Here is a 24,743-nt window from a genome sequence, read left to right as displayed (position 1 = left end):
AGTCGCAAGGTTCAGCAGTTCTTATATACAACCTCATCTGTACTGCATCCTTCTTTCCCAAAGCCTTGCAAAAGAAGAGGTTAGCTACTAACTGGCAGATTTGGACTGTCATTTTGGTTGAAGACATATAACACAAAGTTTTGCATGCCTCGGCAAGAACATCTGCTCAGCAGCTGTGTCTGGTTTCAAATCAAATACTGCATCCTACCTCCCCACTGTTACTAAAAACTGCAGATGAGAGGAGTTAGCCATGGCTTACTTCCAATTATGTTGTGTGATCAGCTTACGCACAAACGGGACAACCAATAAAGCAGAAAGCTTCGCTTTTAACTGTCAAATAATTCACAATGTGAAATTCTATAAGAAAAATGAGTATATACAGAAAGTATTTTCAAATGTGTTTGAACAGAACATTCACTTTCGTGTTTTGAGGATGTAAGACCTTCTCCAGTATCATGGAAGAGACCCGAGGTGGTGGTTCTTTGTTCCACTCCTACATGTCTCTGAAGCCTATCTGCATAGTTTGTAACTCTTGGCCATATGAAGCTTTTGCTGTGCTGGCTGGCACTGTCAGCAGTTATGATCATCATTCTGCAGTTTGATGGTGTCACTGGATTTTTATGCATGCAAATTGCATTTGGTAAAACCTAACTCCTTTCTTTAAGTACTGTGCACCTAACCAGATCTTTGCCTGCCCAGCACTAGGAACAAGGAGGAATCCAAGGCCGGCAGATGACTAAGGAGTGGAAGATGGTTTAGAGAGAGAAGGAGGAGCTAGTTGAACTCCCATCATATTTGCTATATCTGGATATGAACCCCAGTGCTATTGGTGCATGGTTTCAGGTACCTCTCGGACAGTACATATGAAAAATGTAGCAATTCTTGGCATGCACCAGAGTTTGCTTGAAAAATACAATATTAAATAATCTGTGCAATAATTTGGGAGTAAAGATGTTTTGTTAAAGAACAAGAGCTGATATAGGTCATGTGCCCAAAGACCAACTGCATTAGAAATTCCATTGCTAAGTTCTTTGATGGTTGTAAGTAAGCATTATTTGTCGAGTTGTTTGCTAAGTTGTTTTCCCAGTAGCTTGAGTTCATTTACCTCAACGAGCCTGCTGCATGCACAGCAACTGCAGAAATGGATAACAGGTAGCTCAATGCAGCTTTTTCCACTTATTTTCTTTAGCCTCTGAGAGAAGCGCTTGCTGTTAAAAGGCAGCTTCAGTTCAGAGAAGATGGAAGGTTACAAACAATGAGATTGTGTTTCAAACTATATGAAATTAAGGTAAATGTTATCATTACAAGTACTTTACAATGGAGCTATCTCCGAAACCAATTATCAAGAGCTTTTAATTGGTGGGGGTATATTTTTTAAGGACCTCATCTTTAATCTTTTATGGTAATCAGGCTTTCACATTTACAGTTCAGCAGTGTTCTTCATACAAATAACTAGTTATAATTCTAAATTAGATTGTAGGGACTATAGGAAAAAGTTGTTCTAAAAGTAAAATTATGGACTGTTATGACTAATGCTGTACAAATTAGCATAAAGTAGCTCAGACCAAATTATCTCTGAGAGTTGGCAATTAGGAGCACCTGCTATTAGTGCACTTGCTAAACTTTTATTAATTAATCATTATTTCCTTGGATAACAAGAACAAATCTGAATGTTGTGAATATTGTGAGAATGATTAATTGCTAGTGGTAGATTGCTGACTAGCTCCATTATTCCTTCCACTTTAAAGATTTTCAGAAATGTGTCTATCAGGTTTATGAATGCATAAATTACACTAATGTACTCAGTATTGGTTGGATTTTTTATTTGTCCTACTTAGCTGGTAGCATCTGTTCTCAAACATATCTGAGTCTTGGATACTTTCAGAACCCAAAATATGTAACGGAACATTATTTTTACATTGTGGCGTTTTTTATTTCCTCTTCTCTTTTCAAAATGGACCTTAAACTCAGAGTCCTAAATCCTAATGCTTAGGAGACTATATTGATGACTTTATTAATTATTTCAAGTATTGGATATAGGGTAATTGCCATCATCTGAAAGCTTTTGACACATGGAAAATATTTAGTGTTGTTAACATCCTTGACTACACTTATCTATTTGTCCCAGCTTTACGGAACAGAATTGTCCTGCTTCTTTTTCAATGCATACATTAATGTATGAAGAGTGTTATGCCACTGATATGTAACTAAAGTGGATGCTTTAGTCTTTCACTCTTAAGAAACCTCTGTTTCCATGGACCTTAGACATTCTACTTCACTGACCTTTTCTGAATAGTAATTTATGGTTTGATGTTATTTGAAGCATTTTTTTTTTTCTTCACACTGACTGGGGGTTGGAGTAGAAATTTTGCCAATTCAGGAGTGCTTTTAGTCCTGCGTAGTCGGAGGCATTGCAGTTTTGATATAAATTGAGAAAATCTAAATTGGTCAACACGTCATTGCAGCTGTTGAGTGAAACAACAGCAGACTACTAAAATGCATGATACTATGTTACCAGATTCATAAGAAATATAGGAAAATCTGGAAATTATCAAGAGATACATGAAATACTATCAAATGGCTAGAATTGTTTATCTTGGCTGTTCTGAGATGAAGTCACTGCATGCATGGAATGACTCTGGAGCGAAGCTTGTGGAAGCTGCCAGGAATTAAGATTTCACAAAGTAAAAATGCCTCAGAGATGTAAATGGAGAAGGTATGGGTGAAACACACTCCACTTTCCCAGGCCAGCACAGCTGTAAGCAAGAATCACTTTCTGATAATCTTTTAGCTTCCTAGAGAAAAATGTACTTGTTAATTAAGTCTATCGGTTTTATTATATTACATTGCATAAAGTGACTATTTAAAAGCAAATACAGTGCTTACATGAAGTGGTTATCATGTTTCGATAACATAAATGGACAAGTTTCAATTACTTCATAATAAAGTTATAGAAATTTATCTAAATTCAAATATTTCACTGTGGTCTTAGACTTGAGGCATGTGAACCATGGAGATGCACACTGGAGCCCTGCAGGGGAAGCCTGACAACCATCCCAATAGAGGTAGCCATGTAGTGCATAAGCCTAGTGGGGAGGTCACTGGCAACGCCATCAGGAAATGCAATGAGAACAAAATGTTGGCATCATGAAATGCAATATTCATCAGAGATACCCTTTGATTATTTCTTCTGTGATTGATGAACTGGCCAAAAGTATCTTTTCAGGAAGCAGCAATGAAAATTACAGAGCACCTAATGATGATCATTCTCAAAATTGTGGAGGTTTTTGCTGTTTCTTCTGCTGATGTTTCCTTATCTCCTTGCTTAAAGGCCAGGGACTTCTGACAGATTAAAAATGTATTCTTCTACACCTTATCAAACATAAGTCAAACTGAATTTGTATTTTTAAATGAGCCATTTGTTTAAGGTGGTTGTGTGCCTGCCCTCTCCTTTTCAGCAGCCTCAGGGTCTGTAAACTTGTTTTCTGCCTTTCTCTCCCTGTATTGACCTCACTCTTTCACTGCACAGCTTTAGCAAATGAAGCTGTTTTATGTATGATATAGCACTGAAGCCTAAGAAAAATCTCCTTGGTTACGTTGATATACCCTGGATTCCAGTCGCATTTGCACAATGCCGCAAGTAATAAATAGCTTTGTTCATGATGGGTGACTGTCACCGTTACTTTTACTCACCTGAAGCTGCTACCACACCATAATGAAAGAAATGGGTACTACTGGCTCTGCTCAAAAGAAGGAAAAAAATCTGAAATCCTTGGGACAGATGCTGAACATAGCAGCGCTGATTTTAAAAACACTGCAGTGATTGACATGAGTTGAGTATATAACCCCATAAGGATATATAGGTCACCAGGGAGCTGATGTTTCAGATGCTTCTGCTAGGCGTTCCCTTTGGCAGTTTTCTTGGCCTAGCTAGAAGCAAATAATGAGGAAAAATAGTGATTCAAGTGACCCCACCGTGTGGCACTTCTTTCTCTGCTTCATTATTTTTACACAAATCATCAAATATTTAGTTTTAGTCATTCTAGGTGCATGTTCAGTCCCTTCACTTCTAAACACAAGGCAGGAAGCATGACGAGAGTAGAGTTTCAACATTTCCACATTTGGACATAGTTGAAAGTTCTGCTACAAAAGCCATTCTTCTAATAGTGCCACTAGATCTTTTGCCAAAATCAGAGAGAAAATGAACAGGAATCTTAACAAATATTTTCCCAACAATTGTAACGTGCGTTCACTTTACTTTAGTTTTTAGACCAAACAATGCAGCTGCTCTCACTTTACTAAGCTAATTCCCCACACTGGCTACTATAGGCTTCTCTCTTTAAACTCTGGTGCCATGTGGCTGCGTTTGAGTCATGCTCATAGCTCATTTGGAATGAATGAGTTGTAGTTGAGAACTGGCCCCAAAATGCAGTACTAGAATGAGAGCTGTGCTTTGCCTCTATTTTTGTGTGTGTATGTGATTCAAATGCAGGGGAAAAATCAACGTAAATTTTGATGGACGCATACCCCAAAACCAACTTTCTGTGCCAATACTTTTCTTATTCCATTCTGTTTCTACTGATCTTGTAGCAAGTAGTGATAAGAGAGCTCTTGTATTTTCCCAGCAGGCAAAGGGCTCTCCTGTCTTGTACACCAGCGCCTTATTTTCAAGTCATGATTTCAAATCAGAGGTATTATGATCCTTAGCTAGCTGGCCATACATTCAGATTAGAGTGTAAGTTAGAACAGCCCCATCTGGACGCTAGACTGCTCCGACCCAATCTGCTGAGATGGATTGATCCAAAACATCACAGGCTGAGAGCAGACTTTTCTGCCTGGTCGGAGAGCATCTGATTACGAAGGAAAATTTGTTGTACTTCGATGACTTATTGAGACTGTTTACAATAGCTTGCAAACAATTGTGTACATGTCACTATTCCTATATACATTAACATTTTGTGAGTATAACCTTTCGCGTCCTTCCAAAAATTGCAGTGGTATTTGAATCAGTTTTAGACTTCTACAAACAAATCTGGTTTTTATTTTTCTGTGTCAATAACTGTTAGCCCATTTTGACCAAATTTAATGAAATTATGGAAGTCAGAGATTATTAAGTTTTCACGTTTCACCCACCAGAAGAAAAGCTGTCATTTCTCTTGTTAGATACTATGGATAGTCATAGAAAAGTAGGAACAGTTACAAACAAAGTTTGCACATACCCTCTCAGATGCTGAAGTCAATCAAGTGCAACATACCAGTCTTAGAGATCAGTCTGTTACACTGCTAGTGTTCCTTGGGGCTGAATAAAGTGGTTTCACGATACTGTGTTTTCTGATCTTTTTCTTATGACAATTTAATTGTCAAAAAGTTATTTTTTACTAAATGTCTCTTGGGAGATTGTCAGTTGCTCAGTATCACTATATCTAAATTTGTAGGAATTTGAGGGGATCTTTGAAATACTGTTGTAGTCGCTTAGGACACATTTCAAAGACTTCTATCACACTGAAGAAACTGAAGTACAAGACTTAGTGAGTAAATGCAGCTCGTGCTAATTGTCTGTGGACTTTAGTTTTAGTAATATATTGCGTTTCCTGCTCCAGGAGATCAGTGTAGTCACTAAAAGGCTGGTTTCTTTGAATGAAGGAAATGACTGAAATCCAAAATTGGATCTCATTATAATAGACATCTTGGGAACCCCACAGAACAAATGAGATTAGACTATGTGCACAGACCTTGTTAGAGTTGACTGACTCTGTTCTCTTCCTGAAAAACTTGTTTTACTTGCACACATGCAGTGCTAAGTAATTGCCTTGTATCATTAATCCATTTTTCAGTACAAATTGTCTCATTAAAATTGGCTAGTGAGAGGCAATATGGCAAACTCTTCTAGAGAAATACGTTGCTGCATGTAAACAGGCAGTTTTAGATCTGCCTTTGCTGGCTGGCAAGGCAAAATTGCAAGTACTCTGTTCCGGCAATAACAATTACACTGCATACCGTGCAACAATATGTCATCGCTCCTTACTTACAGCAACATGGTAAGGCTCGCTGATATTACCAGACCTCTGAAAATAACCTGGAAACAGTTAAATTTTACAAGGACAAACTCCATTCCACTGTTCCCCTGCAAGCAATAAACGGCAAGAATGTCGTAATTTCTCAGGTGAGAGAGTTAAACTGTGGTGAGTGTCAGTATGATTTATAGATCTTGATTTGTTTAGGCAAAGGGCAGTGTGTCTTTGTGTCATGTATAGGTTGTGCATATCTGCAGAGACAATCAGTATTTGACTTTTCCCTGTATTCCTGAGTGCTCTGTGCTCAGTACTGTTTGCCTTTAGCAAACACTCTTTACTGTTTTGCATTAAGTATTTTCAGTGATTGATAGTTTTCTTGTTCAGGGATTGATAAATGTGAATCTGCTTTTCATTTTGACCTAAAGGGAGCCTTGATAGAGTGGAGCTTTAGGGTTGATTTTTTTTTCTATAAGCTTTGAAAGAGACTGAAAACTTGATGTTGAGTCTCTGGGGACTGCAAGTTATAACGTGTGGCTCAGTCTATCACTCATTATGTAGCATAATCAAATAAGTGACCACTTCTGATGGGAATAAAAATGCTGTCAAGTTTTCTCAGAGAACATAAGTGGGTGAATATCCTTTGGCAGACTTCTAGCCAAACTCCAATCTGATAAGCAAACTTTCCTGTCTTTGGGTGAAAAACAAAATCATGGGAGGCTTGTAGAGACGCAGTTGGGAATACAGCAGTGCAGAGAGGGCATCTGTGTGCACAACGATGCAACTATTTTGCCAGGTCTTCAGTGGCAGCGTTTTGAGGTCTTCACTTAGAATAGTGTTTAGAACTGTAGAAAAGTACATCTACAACATTAGATATGTATGAGATCTGACATAAAGCAATGAGATCTGTCCCAACAGTATGTTACTGAGAAGGGAGCAATGAGGGAGGGTGTGCTGTGATACACAGTGATTCCAGCACAAGCCTACGATGCACCTGGGCAGTAATTCTGGTTGTAGCCTCCTTGGCAAAAGGCGACTTCAAGCCTGACTGCTGCTTTCAGCTTGTAGCTGTGCCCTGGTGCGTTTGCCTGGATGGCTCTTGAGCATCTGGTCCCCGTTGCCTGCCTCAGTGTCAAGCTGCTGGAAGGCATCCTGAGAGCAGGCCGGCAGTATCCCAGCTCCATCCTTGCAAGCTTCTGCTGCCCTGGTCATAGTGGCCAGCGTGCCACACTGGGGACAGTCAGCTACTTCCAGAGACAGCTGGGGAAAAATAGACAAGGAAAAATATATGACAGACTTGTTTGAAGGTAAGGGTGAGGAAGATAACTAAGGTCCTGTAGTCCCTTGCCCACAAGGAAAATTTGAGGTATATAAGTAAGTGTGAAGACTTTCAGCTTTTTACTTGTTGTGATATAGAGTTTAAAAAAAAAACGTGTTTCTTAAAGCTCTGTACCATGTATCTAGTGTAAAGTTTCATGGACTTCTGTAGTTCCTAAAGAAAGAAACCAAACTAAGCAAAATACCAAAATTGCTGGGGGAAAAACAAAGTTTTAACATAGTGGAAAAATAAAAAACCCTGACAAACAAAATGAAAAGGGATTGATATCTGTGCCCTAAACTGAAAATATGCAAGCCTTGGAACATCTGAACACAGCTTGGGAACGGTGCTCAATATAAGAGGAAACAATCAAATAAATAGATATTAAGGCTTAACATGCAAGATGCTTGTTTAAACCAAAACATACAGAAAAATTTTAGCAATGGCAATGTTAAGTGAAAGTAAAGAGAAAGTGTTTAAAGAAAAAGAAAAATCCCTTATGAAGTTACCAGGATAAAAATCAAAACCTTCTGATGATCATATAGCTTTTGCATCATAAAAATGTAAATGAGGAGTATTTATTGCTAAGCCAATTTAAAGACTCGGCTGAACATTAAATACACTGTTACACTAACAAAAGTATGATAGCCATGTCAGTGATGGAGAACAACTGTAATTCCTCAGGCTTAAGGTGGCAGCTTTGCATAATACCTGTAACCTCTTCCTCTGCTCTGATGGATTCTGCTTTCCCTGCTGGCCTAAGAAATCTCGTGTCTCTTATTGTGAGTCAGGATGAAAAAAAAAAAACATCCAGAGCTGTAAAAAAGTTGATTATACCTATAAAACTGAGTAATGTGGATGCTGGTGGCAGTAACAAAGTTGGAATATTATGAAAGATTTAATTTCAATATCATGCAAATTATATAAAATACGTAAACAAAAGGACCTGAAATGAAAACATCCTGAAAGGGAGGTTGGGGAGAGAGGGAGTATGTACCACACTAGCTTAAACGGAAACATTCCCCAAACTTGCTTGGGTTGTTCATTTTTATTGGTTTTTTTTTTTTTTCCTTTTGCCATTATCCTTATTTTCTGCCTTAACTTTGTGTTTGGAAGGAATAGATAGTACTCAGCAGCCCCACAGACTGCAGTTACTACTGTGGAACTGTGACTGCTTTCTTGGAAAAGAAAAGTAACATATTAATGCAGGAGGCACTCTGGGCCAAAGGAACCATGGTGGTTGTGTGTGAGAATAGTGAATCACAGCAGCCGAGACAGAAAACGAATATACATATGCCTCTCATTTCCCAGGTGAATGGACACCTTTTCAGGTACTACTTAAATGATGGTGACTAAAGAGTATTTTCAGGTTAAATGCAAGTACTTCTGTATACAGTGGTGGATATGAATTTGTAGTGGGTATCTTGCCATACATTGGACAGCAAACTTGTATGTTGTGAAACAGCATCTCTTGAATGCTTTTAAGTTGCCAAATACATGTCATGACCTAAGTAAAATTTAAAGTACTGATAGACAATAGGTATCTCAAAAGATAGTTTTTTATTATATAGCAGTGGCACTTGAATTTCTCAAAAATCAATTTATTTAAAATATCAGTTCTGAAAAACTTTTGGTATGGAATTTTAAAAATGCATCAAAATTTTGAAGTTTGACAGTGGATTTTCATTTGGAGGACAGGGGTTATTTATATATTTACTTGAGACGAACTAAATGATGAGTGGTTTTCATTGCAAGGAGCAACCATTGTGATCAAGGAAAGGAAAACTTCATTTGCATTAGAACTAAGTAGTAGCTGCTATTATTGACTCTTTAAATCCAATGCAAACGTACAAAAATATTTCAACTATTATGTCTTAATGCAGCACTAGTAGGGGAACATGTTACAGTTGCTATTATTGGCAAGCTGTGAAATAACACAGATCAATTTACATTACTTTAAAGAAAATATTTTCAAGACACTCTTTTAAAAATAATTTGATTCCAATGTGCTTCTTTTTCCTTTGTAGTCATTTTTTTGCTAAGATATGTTCTTAAGCAGCGATGGGAAGGGATACTTTGATAAAACCAGCATCACTAAGGACAAGCTTTCATGCATGCACTTGCATATGTGCAAGATGTAATTGATTATTGTCAGAAATAAGTCTAATTCCACAGAAATCAGGGCAGCTATATTAAGGCGAAACCCGGAGGTGCCATCCAACCCTTAAGCCTGTGAACGGGATCAAAAAAAGTAATTGTCAGTTGGGTTCTCTGTGGGTTTACAGCAAGAATGGCCAATTTTTATTGTGCTCTGAGTCAACTTTTGTTCCCACACAGGTAATGCAGGGTGGGACACACTGCGCTGTCTTTGCACATCTCAGCACCTGACCCAGTACTGATACTTCCTCTTCCTACCCTGACAAGGTGCTGAGTATATCCCTACAAAGAGTGATAACTCATTTTATCTTTTGTTTGTTTGGGTTTTTTTTTTATTGTTGTTGTCCTAACAACGATTCGAATCTGACAAAAGCTTCAATGACTTTTTTCTATCTCTGATTTGAACCGGTGCAGTTCCAGTGAGTCCTGTGCTCAAGCTGTGTCTCAAGACTCAAAGAGGATGAATGTAGGTTGCCTAGTGTGCTATCATCCCAGTGTTTTCTGGAGTCTGAAATTTTATTATATAGAACACAGAAAAGTAGAACGGAAGTCCTGTTTCAGGACTTTGCTGCTTCTTTCTTTTCACTCTAGCCTTTACTGCTTTCCAGGGAAAAGAAGTTAAAATGACCAAAATGAATCACTTGAAACCTTTAATCAAAGTGTTGGAATGAAAACAGGGAGCTTTAAAACTCAGAAGTCTTATCTGCAGGAGGCAGCTAATGTCGTCTGTTCTTTAAAAATAATTCATTTCAAACTGTTGAAGTGAATTTTTCTTTCGGAAAGGAATTAAAGCAAAGTAATAGCTCAGGGCCAAACGCACTCCTTTACATTCCTTATTTTAGAGAGGCAGGGCAGGTGCAAAGCAGCTGAACGATTACAGAAGATAAGAGCGGCAGTGTTTCGGGTCTATGGCCTGCCATTTCATCTCAAGATCCAGCAAAAGCTTCTTCTTGCTCCCTCACCTTTGATCTTTTAAAAGGAACTAGGAAGAAAAGCTAGGGGTAAGGGTCCGAAACAGTCAGTTTCTCTTACAGCCTTTAATTGCACAAACAGCAGATCCTGTTCACTCGAAATTCTGTGGGGCCTTTTCAGTCCTGTGCCTTTGGAGGGGAGATGAGGCTGAAAATGTGGGCTGAAGTTACTGTAATTATCTTTGTCTCAAGATTATCAGTAGCAGGTAAAACAGCTCGTGGAAATGTGATATTCAATCAAATACTCCAACGCTTTTGGTTCACTGCAGTCTGTATTTGGGTAGGGAGCGCCACACTGAACTAGTTATCCCGAGCTTGTGTTTCACGCAGTGCAGCTTAGGCAGGACAGCAAATAGCTCAGTAACACCACCTGAAATATCCTGGCATGTATCTGACAGCTCATTGAGAGAATATCCTGTAAAAGTGATGGCCTGACTCCATTACTCAGGAATAAAATTGAGTTGGTGCAGTGAGGTAAACACTAGTAAGGGTGTTTGGATGCTGCTTCAGGAAATGAAATCCTCTGCATATATGGTAATATTTATTTTACATTTTGTGAGCTTCGATAGGAAATGAACTCATATTTATCTTCTCGCTATAGTGAGAGGAATAGAGCACCAGAGGCAGTACAGCAACAGTTTCTAATGGTTTTCATCTTACAAAGCTGTATCCCTGAATGCCTGTTGCCTTGCCTTATGATGGAGAGGGGAAAAACCCTTGGAAATGCCCTGTCTGCTTGCAGACTTACTTGCTGCAGTATTACTGAGGGGAAGCAAGAGTGTTCTTCCTGAGTAAGGAGCAAGAGCTCCCTCCTTTTCTCATTTTTAGCAGTAGGGGCTTAAGCTTCAGGAGGGTGGGCTGGGAAGGGGAGCTCTGCCATCGAGGTTGAGCACAGACAGTATTTCAGTTCCTCACACCACGCCATAGATTGCTCTTACAGCAGTTTACTGCACCAGTGGTTCCGATGTTCCCTTGGTCAAGTTCTGTGCCCCACATATCTATTGTGGATTGCTCTAACACTGAGATTTCTTCTTGTCTTCAGGGAGCTTTCAGCAGATTTAATAAATTATTTCCATATTTGATTATGAGAGTAAGTTATCGCAGCTCTTCTCAGATGTTTGGACTTTTGTAACTGTATCTTCAACATCATCAGAAATAAAAGTACATAATATATCACTCAGGGACATAGATATCAGATAAACTTGTGACAGCTCTGGACATCTTTGGATACATGAATGAAATTGATGCTATTTCTCACTGATCAATCTAAATAACACAATAAAGCAGAAACAGAAGGAAAAAAACAGCTTTTGTAATTTATTTTCTTGATTCTCACCTTTCTGCCTTAAAAATTAATATCATCTTTAAATACCTGTATTGATCTGTTGCTGCTTAAGTGAAGAGCAAATTGTAGTCTGGAATGAATTATAAGACTTCGTCTATGTCTTGCATTGAACTCACTCATATACTGCACTTTATTGCTCATCTATATAACTATAATGCACAGGACCTGAAAGCTTTTCCCCAACAAAACATAATTATTCTGTAGAGCAAGCTGTGCTTGAGAAAATTTTGCAACTTTGGACCTTAAAAGCGAAAGCACATTGTGGAATGGAAAATGTTTATGGAGATAATTGGGTGCTACATATTTGTCAAATACATTAGAGTTGAGTGACTTTGTTTTCTTCTTACTGTAAGACTAAAAAATGTGATAGTGGAGAAATTATCTTATCCGACGTTTCTTTATTCCTAGCTCAGTAGTTGTTTGGGCTCCACAATTTAAAAAATACTTTCATACAGAGAGCACTTATCTAACATACGTCCATCATCGCTGTAGTGACTGAATAAGTGTAAATTTACTTTTTTTACAATAGCAGCACCCTGTGCTGAGAAAGTTTTCAACCCCACTAAGTAGGTGGGGAAGAGGCAGGCAGAGGAAATGGAGTGCCTTTCTTATTTTTCTCAGCTTTCTTATTTTTCTCAGTTGCTGAGAAGCCAGTCTTTCTTTGACCATAAATGTGATTTTTATAAATAGTGTGAGGATCTTTCCTTTCCTCTCTACATGGTTAGGGAGGTTATTCGGGGTGTGCAATGCAAAGCCACCAGCTCATCACTGTTACTTTAAAAAGTGAATATGGAGCCCAGTCAGCATGGGCAAATGGGGCTGTAAACTACCTGGTCTTTGAGGCTCACACCAAAACTCAGAACATTCCAGTTTAACCAGATTAAGTGTTATAATCAAGTAGTGAACAGAAGCTAAGGCAAAAAAGATGTAATTCACGGTCTTTCTTCCCTCCCAGCAGCACCTGCTGGCCCATAATTTTCTTCTAAATTCTTTTAGTCTACCCATTAAATTTAAAAATTAGACTCCAATTGGAAACCTTATCTGGTGGTTTAGCAACATCATCCACGAGATGATGATGATTCCATTTAGCATGAGAGAGTGAGACACCTTGTTCTGGGCACGTGGAAGAGCGCAGAACCCAGGTGCGTGTCCCAGTCACTCTTAGCCAAAACGCTGATGTCAGTGTTGCACCCAAGGACACATTTGCAGAAATTGAACAGTGCAAGTGGAACATGTTCTGTACGCTATTGAACTTGTTACTGAGCTCCTCTTATCTTCCAAACCAAAGAATCTGGCCAACGGTCTTCATGTTACCATTTTAAACAATCCACCATGAGAGGTTGATCACCACCTAGAGTTTCTCTTTCTGGCCAGTGGACTGGGAACATTTGACTGTACAGCCGCTGTTTTTGTACTACGTCTTTCCTTTATAAAACTGTAAGTGCTTGGCACAAATATCTGTAATTAAGCACTTTTCTTTTTTTTATTCCTGAGAGTATATTGATATGTATCCAAAATGCATTATAAGTGGGTTATTTCCTTTTGAGCTAACAAAAAAATACTTGATTTCTTTAGATCCGTCTTTCTCTAAAGTTTTCTCTTAATAGCAGTTCCTAAGCATAATGCTACTCTGTTTTCCAACCTGTCTGTAACCATGGCTTTAATTTTTTGTTTCCTTTGCTAATGAAAAGAAAAATCAATTTTATCAAGCTGCTGGTAAAGTACAGAGAGCATTTACTGTAATTAGGACATTGTCTTACAGAAGGGATGTAAAGAATTCTGTTAAATGTCATTGCTCTTAGCAAATAAACTGCAGGAGCTGAAATGGAAATGGGATTTTGGAAAAGAGCTAAGTAATTTACTTAGCTGTTCAGTCATGTTCACTGATGTACTCATGGGCTGTATTCTAATTTAACAAGTTGGGGGGTTTTTTTGCAGTAAAAGATTAGGAGAAATCTTTGCTATTTCTATGCTTGCTCACTCCTTGTTTAGCAGCTGTTAGGCCACCCTCAGCTTCTTTCAACAGTTGTCCCAATGCAGGTAATAACGAGGCACCTGATGACAAATACCTTCAATGTCTCGCTTACCGTTGTTTTCATAGACCAAATTCTTCAAACCACTACAGAGTAAACCCAGTGCTGATCAAAGCCTAATTCATAATCCCTTTAAAGTTTATTTTTAAGGAATATAATTTCCTTCAGAGTAAGTCCATTCTTTCAATTTTATCTATAGGATGTAGCCTGTATTATTAATTCATTGGAACTAGGTGCCGATCTTCTTGAACATAAGAAGATCTTATGCTACTGCTGAATGTAAGATTGGAGCCTAAATAAGAAGCTCTGTATTCTGTAGGGAGGAAATATCATATGATGATGATCTGCTCATACATAGCACTATTTGGGAATTAATCCTGCAATCAAATTGAATACAGGATTAGCTCCAAAACCCCTTTCTTGTATCTGACACACATTACACTACCCTACATTTCTAAAAGCCAGGCAGCTCCTTCAGGAAAGTGTCATTGTTCAATTGCTGTGAATTGGCAAATATACAATAGTAAAGGCTTGACCTTCTTTCCTTGCTTCAGAACTGGTGAGAGGAAACCTGGCCTGCACTCAAGACAGAAATGATTACATAGTTTATGGTATCACTGAGATAAATTTTATTCTGCTTACTTGTTCACCATGTCTGCTCTAGGCTTACTTGAACTCCTCACACCGTGGGTGTACCTGTGAAACCCCTCATTCTGCAGTGAAGAATTTGACCTTCTGTTCTTACTTTCCTCCATGAGTAAGATTATATCCTCTTGTTGGCACAATCATGTAGCCACATAAGAGCCCCTGAGCAATGCACAATGGTGGTGATTTTGTTTAAAGTATTTCAATTTTTTCATCCCTTGTAGAATCACTTCCTTAGATACTGAATTGTCTGTATTTTATAACATAAAAATCAAATGCAGGTTGGGTTGTCAAGGAACTTATCCCTGTAGACATGGAGTATAATGCTGAATATATCAACTATACCTCTCTTCGATATGTGCAGAATTTTGAAAGAAAAGGATCAAGCAGTGCTTTAAAGTTCAGATCCTGAAATCGATAAATTTTCATCTGCCCTCCCCCACCTGCTATTTAATGATCTCTAAATATCTCTAGACAGACAAATGCATTGTAGTATTTTGGCCTGACCTGCTTTGAGGATAAAGTACAGGAAAAGAAAGTGAAAGAACACAAAGGCAAACATTCAGAGGCGATCAAACATGCCGTATTTGTAGACAGACAGGATGTCAGGGTGAAATAGATTATGAAAGCATTAAGTTCTGGCAATTGAAAGGAAAGTGAAGAGTGCTTTTGATAGTTAAACATTGAAACTTTATTGAAAAGGGGTTGCAGTTGTAACGAAAACAACATCTGGCTGTGATTGCTAAAACTTGATTGCAAGAGGGAAAACTGAACGATGTTATCTCACACTGATTGACATGAAAAAAACTGAAAAAATGGACATAAAAAAAGGAAAGTTAGGCAGATGTAGAAAAGCAACAGCTGCTGGAGACGGACAAGCTTTCCCTGGAGACATATTGCCAAGGAAAAATAAGACCCTTATTCGGATTGCCTGCTGCTACAAATCAGCATTAGCTCCACTGAAGTCAAAGTAGTTGTGCCAGGGCAAAACTGGCATAAGACCAGAATCAGGTATTGAAAGCAAAACAAAGTGATAGAACGTGGCAAATTTCTATCAAGAATCTAATTAGTTTGACGTTATTGTCATGTGTAGCTGAGTTTGTAACCAGGTTTATTTTTTATGATTGATGAACATACTCAAATATTGGCAGCACAGTCAGATATTCCACCAGGTGAAACACCCAGAGGACTGTTCTAGACATACAAAGCGGAGAACAGGGTAGGCACAGATTCCTCCTGTTGTACAGCATTTTGGTAAGAGAAAATCTATGCTTAGTTATTCTCAGGGATATTTGGGGGTAAGTAACTTGAGCCTGCTGTGCTCCTTATCTTGCTGAAGTGTCCTTAGCAGTAGTTTACACTGATGGCAGTCAGGTGTTTTGCCTGGTTTTGAGACATACCCAGATCTCCAGCTCCGGAGTGCTCTCCAAGCTCTGGAGCGCTCTCCAAGCTGTGCAGCACAACTTGCTCATACCTCCAGGCTGGAGGTGCACAGGCTTAGGGCAGAGCCATCAGTTAGGTTCTGGGTGTGCTGCTTGGACTAGGCAATGGGCATACCTGCTTCCTGCTGCTATCAGCAGTTACAGAACTGATGCCGGTATCAGCTTTGCTGAGCTTCCCTCGATGTATGAGGAACTCCTCGTGTATGAGAGTCTCATCCCCAGCTGAGTTACAATAAGTAAATAATGCCTGCAAACAAAAAAAACATGCTTTTCATCCAGCCTTTCATATTTCATTTTTCTAAACATGTCTTTTGTTTTATTGGCAGTTTTTATTTTTCACTGTAAACTGTGGCTACGTGTTAAGGCAGAACAGTTTCCTAACGTCTCACTTGACTTGCTCTAAAGAGTGTGGGTGGGAGCTGCTGCATTCTGGTGAATAATCCCTATCGTCTACATCACGGACAAACAGTGGCTGTGAGTCAAAGAGTTAGAAGTGAGTGTGAGCAGACTTGTAAATCTGTGGTAGGGAAAGTGGAATATGACAGAATTGGGGAAGGACAAAGTATTGGAAAATCAAAATGGATTTCCAGAAGAGGCTGTTGGTAATGAACACGTTTTAACACAGAATTTTTATGGGACACTAATAAAAATATGCTTATAGCACTCTGATGCAGTTCTGAGAAAGAGGGCACAAATGGAAATGGTTGGGAGAAGCTTGATATTTAGAGGAGAATTTGCATGGCATACTTTATAAAGCTATTTTGTATTGATAAAACTGAAATTGGGAACACACACATGCATGCCAGTTCAGAGGAATGTATTATGTCTTCTCTCCTGCCTGCTGGAAAACCATAAGGACTCTAGAGAGACTGGCCCTCCAGCACAAGTGTGAGAAGTTAGCTGCCCCAAGCAGAACAATACCCTATTCAGTGCTGCCCCACAACCTCACGGTAGCAGCACAGAATATAATTCCATTCCATTTCATCTGCTGTCAGAGAAAACACAAGATTAAATAAGTTCCACCGCTGCTAACTATTGGCTAACAGAAGAAAGGATGAATGCTGTGCCTCCCTTTCTCATCAGGCAGTTAACTGCATGCTTCTTTTGCCACTATATGTACTTTGTGCTTCAGCAAATTTCTTTAAGCTGACAGGAATAGAAGTAATGTGTCTCATCAATCGGGCTTTCATCCTGTTTCATTAAACTTCTTAAGCTTTTTTTTTTTTCCTGGTTTTCTGATTTGTTTGAGTCTTCTATCTCTTCCTCTTAGACCTCCTCCAAAGCATGTGTTGTACAGTGGTTTCCTTCTACAGAAACTAGATTTTTGGGGATTTATAGCATAGAGGGATCTGCTTTACAGTGACCGTTAGCCTTTGGGTATTAATGTATGCTTTCTATGCTAAAGAAAAAGAAAATCTGCTCACTTTTTTGTATTGTGTGCTATTGTTCAAAGTGTGGTATCAAGATCAAGGGGGTCACCAAACTGAAAGCTCTCACATAGTACTGCTTTCTTGCTTTACAGACAGAACAATTTCCAAACAGATTATTGGCCCAGGCAAGGAATAGCAGAAGAGTGCACAAACCCTTAGTAAAATATTATTTTCAGGAAACTAGTGTTACTGAAGTAGCTCTGAGGTTTTAGATGGTAAGGTAATGACACAAAATTAATCTCCTCCCAATTTGGATCCATTTATGCTATCTTATTTTAAATCTGTTTTGTGATATCAGGAGATGGCAATCATATCTGGAGGCCTGGTATTTGCATTATCTGGTTGCTTAATGCTGTCTATAAGCGTACCCCTTCCTGCTTCTCTGAACTCAGGGATTCTCATCTTAAGTTTTGTCACCTTCATAGAAATGTGCTGTATTTGGAGTTTTTCTAGGATGGGGTACACATGTGGGAATCTGTCTACTGCTTATTTTGAATAAATGGCCAGGTGTAGGTAGCTCAGTGTGTGCTCTCCCCACCAGCAAGCTGATGCCTAAGCAAGTGCCGGTCTGGAACACAGATGGGCTTCCTCTCCATGGCCCTCATACCCTAAGAGCTGACTTGCAGTGCAGACAGAACTGTCAGTTTCCATAGATTGACCTGTACACGTCATTTTGATAGCGAATATCAGTCATACGATGATATTTCTAGTCCCTGTATTCTTTCTAACATTGCATGTTGCTGTTTTTTCTCTTTTTTTTTCAGCATTTATGCAAAACTCCTTTTCTTTTTAGCTGTATACCAAAGGCAACAGTTTCTGATGAATTTGAATTCATGGCTCACTTGGCCATCATAGCAATCTACAGAATTGGCAGCTGCTCTTGAAGCATAATTTCAGTATTTAGTTGCAATTCCACTTTACTACCGCTGGTGTCAGTCATAAATTCTCTCAGAACTCTATCCTTAAGCGGAAAGCTTATCAAATTACTGATTTCTATTTGATGTCTTTAGTGTTTGGATCTAGAATAGTTTAGAATCTTCTCGACAGGTTCTGGCCAAAAATTCAGCTTCATTTCTTCAGGCTTGAAACCCAGAGATGTCTTCCAAGATCTAGAATGCATTGTCACCCGAAGTTTGAAAGTAGTTTATCACTTCTTGCTCATCTGTGTCATGTACTGGAGGTCTTGTCCCTTTCAGAAAGTCAGTGTTTTTCTGTCCACCTGCTGTCATAGGAACCTTTTTTTTTATAGAAGAGTAGTGATGGATGTCATGACAAGATTGCATTTGATACTGCAGATTGCAACGTTATCAACTGGGGAATTTACCTGTGTGATGATCTAATTATTATTTTAAAAATTATTTCTTAAAATCGATATTTTTGTGGCAAAGGTTACCCCTTTTATTTCTGAGCAATGTCTAAAATACTGGATCCTTGAGCTGAAATGACTTACTTATATTTAAACATTAGTTGAAAATAATTTTATGCATCATGGAAGTCTTTACATAATGAAGTGCTTCGGCATTCATCTCATGCAGTTATATTTGCTTTTTGAGGACATATTAAACTGTCGTCGGTGTGTGTAGCATTCCAAAGTGCCCTCTACCATTCCAGCCTGATTTGCTTTGAACTTGTGTTGGCTGTATTTTTTAAATCAGGAATATAATATTAAAGCGTTTATTGGAAATACCAACTTCTGAATACTTAACCCTTCCCCGCTGGAATACTAACTGGGTTAAGTTGTGATTTTGATGTAAAGAAGTGCTATTTTCCTTTTGTCTCTCAAAGGACTTGCTCCATGTGATTCCACAACTAATTTGACCCTCAGTTTGCAAGTCCCCACTCTTCTTTCTGTCTCCTATGCAGTGATCTGTGACAACAGAAATAATGTTCAACCTTGTTTTGTCTTGTTAACAGCATGTGTTTAGAATATTGTACTGTCATTTCAGTAATATTTTCACACTTGCCCCTACTGCCTTGGCTGGTTTCCAGCATGGTGGGTTACGCTTTGTTTCCCTCCAGATGTGATTATTGCTTTTCTTTCCTGGATGGGCTGTTGAATGAGTACTTCACAGATTAAAATGCTGAAGCTCTCAAATCAGAGACTTGATTTAAACTAATTTTCAGTGAAAATGAGCATAAAAATTCCTATAGGAACAGAGAACACCTGGACAAAATTTTTATTTCAATAAAAAATTTTGAAACTAAATTATCTTGGCTTTAAATGATGATGTAAGCTAGTATAGGTTCAAAATATGTAACAGCATCTTAAGTGCAGCCCTGGGCTGTGTTTCCAAGTCGAGGGAAACTTTTCAATGACACTTAGTATGTTTAGTAAAACCTGACACATTTATGGTGAAGACAGCTTCAACAGAACATTTTTATATGCTTTTGATTTCTTTCTTCTTTTACTTTAGAAATTATTTTAATGACCACTTTAAGATGTGTTGAACTTCAAGGAACTTAGGATTTTACTTTCTCATCAGTGCTGGATTCAGAGCGCTTAACCTTATAAATACTACATCTTCTGTTTCAAATAAGACTCCCTTTCCCTTTCCCTCCATCTTCCCCAAGTATCTGCAGACAACGGTTGACCTAAACAAGTTAAGATCAGGCATGTTGGAGATAAATCCAACTAATCATGCTTTAGTGACCAAAGCAAAGTATTTTGACTAAAAAAAAAAAAAGTTAGTTTTTATCTGTCTATCAAGACCCACCCTCATCCCCACATACTGCTCCTGAGTTTCTTGGCTTTAAATGTGTATTGCCTCTGACTTCAGTATGAATAATATGCTAGCATAGTTTTCCACAAAATGTAACAAGAAAATGCATTATTAATTTGGAATACATACGAACATCTTTAGAGGAAATGACTTGACTTGAATTCAGACATCTGGAAAATGAAAGCACTATGTATTGACCCAGCGTAATTTGCTATGATGCTAGTAATTTCCTATTCATTTGCCTTGGTACCAGAGAAGAGAGTATTATATTTAAAACCAGATCTGTTTGTACTATATTATTTAGAACAGTTTTCCAAAATCAGAAATGACTAAGAAGAACCACCACAGCTACAGTTAACCAAGTAAAGTACATGCCAGTTTTGTTACCTTTAAGTGTACTCATGTACTCACTTGCAAAGGCATCTTCACTTCTGCAGCAACGGGAGGCAGATGACCTGTAGAAACTGATACCACTTAGGCAAAACTGTCCCATCAGCTACAAGAAATCGGTGCTTTTTACAGCGTGACTGTAGCAGTTAGCCTCTGAAAGTCCCTGACTGAAGGCAAAAAGGGCTTTATAAAATTAAACAACTGAAGGAAAACATGAAACAGGAAAGTGCATGTCTGGCTTGCAATTCTTTTTGTTAACAGTGGAACAGTGTGCCACTTGTTCTTTAGAATCTGTTTGTGCTACCTTCAACTGCTTGCTGAGAGCCACTCAGATCCGGCCTCCATGTTATTGTTTGTATTGCACAGAAACATGAATCAACTCTGTCAGTCTTTTGATGTGTATGCCAAGTCAACAGTGCAGTCATTGTAAGTTCTTATCAAAAACCCCTCCGTGTTTTCTACCAATGAAGACAGAACAATTTTTACTTCTTTTCTTGTTTTTTTTATGACTACGGAAGATTCCTTTTAAAGTGACATTTGTTTGTCAGCTGGAAAAATATGATCTTGTCAAGTGTTGTTCTTAATTATAGATTTTCAGATTTACGAAGTTTACATTTTGTTTTTCACTTCAGGACATAATGTCTCAAAAAAGCATAAAGTAAATACTAGAGCTAGCATTGCATTTTTATGTTTTATTACTTTGGCAGTTACCTTATAAAATTTCTCTACTTTTAAGGAATCGGACTTAGCAATAGTCCTTCCAGAAAGCAGAGATTTGTACAGGTAGTTGTTTACTGAATCCCAAAATACAGTTAAATTCAAGCTATCCTAATCTCTTTATGGAAGAATATTAAGCTGACATTGTCAGCTTAATTTTGTCAAAGAAATAAATGTCCTGTTGCCCCAGGGACTCCAGGAAAAGGTATTTTGAGTTTGGGTCATTATGCCAGGCATAGTAGTCTCTTTTCTTCTGAATCAGTGTTAGAGTCTTAAAACAGGAAAAGCAGCAGCATACAGCAAACAATATATCAACCCCCTCTCCCTGCCCTCTTATTTGGGTTCTCTGTAACGAATCAAAGCTATGAGACAAGATAAAACTATGGTAAAATATTTAGGAGGGTTTTGTTTTGGTATCTAATATTGTTACTCTGGCAAATTTCACTAGACCCACAAGGTTGGTTCTGTACCCCTTAGAGTTCAAAGCAGACCTAAGTGAATAGTTAATGCTGGCATCACAGTTTAAAACCAAATGACAGTGCAGAGACTAGATAGTCTGAGATAAAAAATCACAGCTATCATAGGTATATGCGGGTTTTGGAATTATGCATCTTTCTTGTTCTGTGGAAAAGGTGACATGGTCCAGGAGATAAATCATGGGGTTAGTTTAATCATCCCAGCCATGCCACGTGCCCTTCTTTAGCTCTGACCATCCTCGTCCTTGCAGTCATCCCCAGCGACCGAAGAAATTGTCCCAAGTTCTGTTGCAGGGCTGTGGGTCCCCCAGCTTCTCTCCCTATGGTTCTCCAGGCACTGTCAGTAACAGAGTCAGGCAGAGAATACCTGTCGGCTGGCTCATTCTTTCACTCAGTGTTGCTGGTGCTCACCATCTTCCCCTCTCAGAAGTTTTCCCCCCCTCAAGTGGCTTCTCCATTCTTATAACTAAATTGCTCTCTTACACTATAGGGTTAATCTGCTACAGCAGGTTATTTTCTATAAAACTGGTCTGCAGTGAATGTCTCAAATGTGTAGTCATTCATCAGATGCTAGGTATTAACCCTGGAATGACTGTATTTAGATTTTTGTCTACAGACCATTACACTGAGACCTAATAACAACCAGCAACAGTGGATTTTTTTTAATCCTTTTTATTATATTTAAAACAAACAAAAGAAGTTAACTACATTGCTGACATTTGTCTTAAAGCTTCAGCTGTAAGCTTAGTGCAATAAAAAATCAACACCACCAAAAGCCACCCCCACATCCCCAGCCCCGCTGAAACAATAAAAAACCCTGCAGCTTTATATAATGCAAAAATTTCTCCATTGAATCTGATCCAATTTATTTCCAGTAAGTTTCACAGTCAAGAGAAAAAAAAAAAGTTGCTCTGTTTAAAGCATAATAAAAAAAAAAAATTTAATGGATTCATTTGCATTCTTCTTTCAGTTATCTATGATTCATGCTTACATCTTGACTACAATACATAGATGAGTCATACAGAGAAACAGCCTCTGCATAGGAAATTACACTGTCATTTTGGAGTAACATTGCTTTCCCAAACTAAATCAAAGATGGGCCACTAGGCAGCACAGATAAATACTCGCAGAGATGAAGTACTTATTTAGAAAACCCACTCGCCTCTGTTTGCAAAACCAGAGCCTGTTTCAAAGTATGTGAAGTACACAATTACTAATTCCCATTAGCTCTGGTGGTTATGGGAACCTCTCAGTCTCAGAGTATCAGCTTATGCTTTTTCTAGGAATGGGGTATCCTGAAGGACAGCTTGAACGCTGGTGTTCTGACTGAGCTCCCTTCCAGGGGCGTGTTCTCTCATTCTTGGAGCTATGAAATCAGAATCTGAAATCAGGTAGTTAGGTGTCAGACTTCATGGCTGGTAGGTGCAAACTGTTAGAGAGCACACACTTGGTGATCTTCAGAAGTGGCTTGATGAGCAGAGCAAAGTCAGACCTGTGTGCCAGGACAAGGCCTGCTTGGGGGAGGTTCAGGTTGGATATCAGAAAAAAATTCTTCACAGAAAGAGTCATTGGGCACTGGAACAGCTGCCCAGGGAGGTGGTCGAGTCACCTTCCCTGGAGGTGTTTAAGGAAAGGGTGGATGAAGTGCTTAGGGACATGGTTTAGGGAGTGTTAGGAATGGTTGGACTCGATGATCCAGTGGGTCCTTTCCAACCTGGTGATTCTGTGATTCCAGAGGAAGCTGAGCAGGATCTGCCTGAAGATCTGCAGTCATTGGAGCACACTGTCCAGGAATATGTAATTAATACTTCTAATACAACACCTTTAATGAAGCAGTGTCCTTTGTACATTAATGTGTCCTCTTAAAATTTCTCGAGGCTCAGAGAACAGCATTGTCCTCTTGTTCTCTTCTGTATGAGATCATTATTCAAGACAGAAGGAATGAAACCCAAGAGCTTCCTAGCTTATTCAGGATACTGTAAATATTCCTGAATGATTGAAATGGGGGAGAGAGAGAGAGGAAAAAAAAAAAATCATACCAGCAGCATCTGCTAACTGCCAAATGTGTTGCAATTGCCTAGCCTTTTAAATAAATGCTATTTGTATGCATTGCAAAGCTCGCAAGAGGAGGAACTAAACAAACGAAGACTTAAAACTCTGTACTTAAGAGGACGGATGTCATCAGACTGTGGTTTCTGAGCCCAAATATGAGTAAAACACAAATTTTCCCAAATCCTAGAAACACAAGACTGCACACCTTTATTGGCTGGTATATAGTTTACCTGATTAGTGTTTTCAGAGCATTAAAACTCACAGAGGGAAAACTGACATGGAAACTGAGGTGTATGCATGAAATATCAGTGATTATGTTATATATGCATCTGAGAATTGTACTTTATTCAAGTCAGAATCTGATCCAGCTCCCATTAAGTCAGTGGGAATTTTGCCAATGAAAACAATAGTAACAGGATCTGGCCAAAATAATTTAATCCACCCTCTTCAGCTGCTGTGCTCACAGCAAGAATGTTGCCATTAAGAAGTTTATATGGACATAAATATTCACTTTAATTTTCTAGAGTTTGTCTACTTGGTTAAAATTGCATTTGTGATTAAAAAAAAGAGCAACACAGTGTATTATGGCTGCATTTTAATCACTATAAGTTCGGGAATAAATAGAAAAATAGCTTAAATATTTTATACAGGTTATATTGCAGTCTTGAATTAACAATTCATTTTAGAGTTGTTTATTTTCTTTCTTTGTTGGTTTATTTTTCTTCTGTTGGTTCAGGTTTCCAAGCTACTGTGTGAGGGTGACTGTGATGGGTTTGAATTTTTTTCTCCTATAATTGCATTCTGGAAATTTGTCACTGTACTTGTTGTATCACTGAATCACCTCTTGCCTCGTGCTGTGATTCCATTCCAAGAGGAGGAAAGGTTTAGGGGTGTATCATACTAAGACTATGTTTAATGGGCTGCTACAAACCTTTGGAGGATTCAAGATGTGAACATGGGGAAACTTCAATGGCTGAAGAGTATCTCAAAGCAATATTCAAAGGTTTACAAAGCCAGACGCTGCTTGTCAGTGCTG

At 38.5% G+C, this 24,743-nt stretch overlaps 1 protein-coding gene and 1 long non-coding RNA gene across 10 annotated transcripts in view; one reads left to right on the top strand and one right to left on the bottom strand.

The window, feature by feature from the left end:
• The window catches only part of CABCOCO1 (ciliary associated calcium binding coiled-coil 1), a 319,312-nt gene that overhangs the window by 200,420 nt on the left and 94,149 nt on the right, over nucleotides 1-24,743 (top strand). The window lies entirely within an intron of this gene.
• Nucleotides 1,790-20,699, bottom strand: LOC128852696 (uncharacterized). The gene is made up of 3 exons (XR_008450705.1): nucleotides 20,484-20,699; nucleotides 16,038-16,169; nucleotides 1,790-7,271 (listed from the first exon to the last, which is right to left on the bottom strand). It is a non-coding gene; the product is annotated as an uncharacterized LOC128852696 (long non-coding RNA).

Source organism: Cuculus canorus, chromosome 7 (assembly GCF_017976375.1).
Source record: "Cuculus canorus isolate bCucCan1 chromosome 7, bCucCan1.pri, whole genome shotgun sequence".
Classification (NCBI taxonomy): domain Eukaryota; kingdom Metazoa; phylum Chordata; class Aves; order Cuculiformes; family Cuculidae; genus Cuculus; species Cuculus canorus.
Note: the sequence above shows the minus strand (reverse complement) of the source record. Positions and strands in the feature narration are given on the sequence as shown.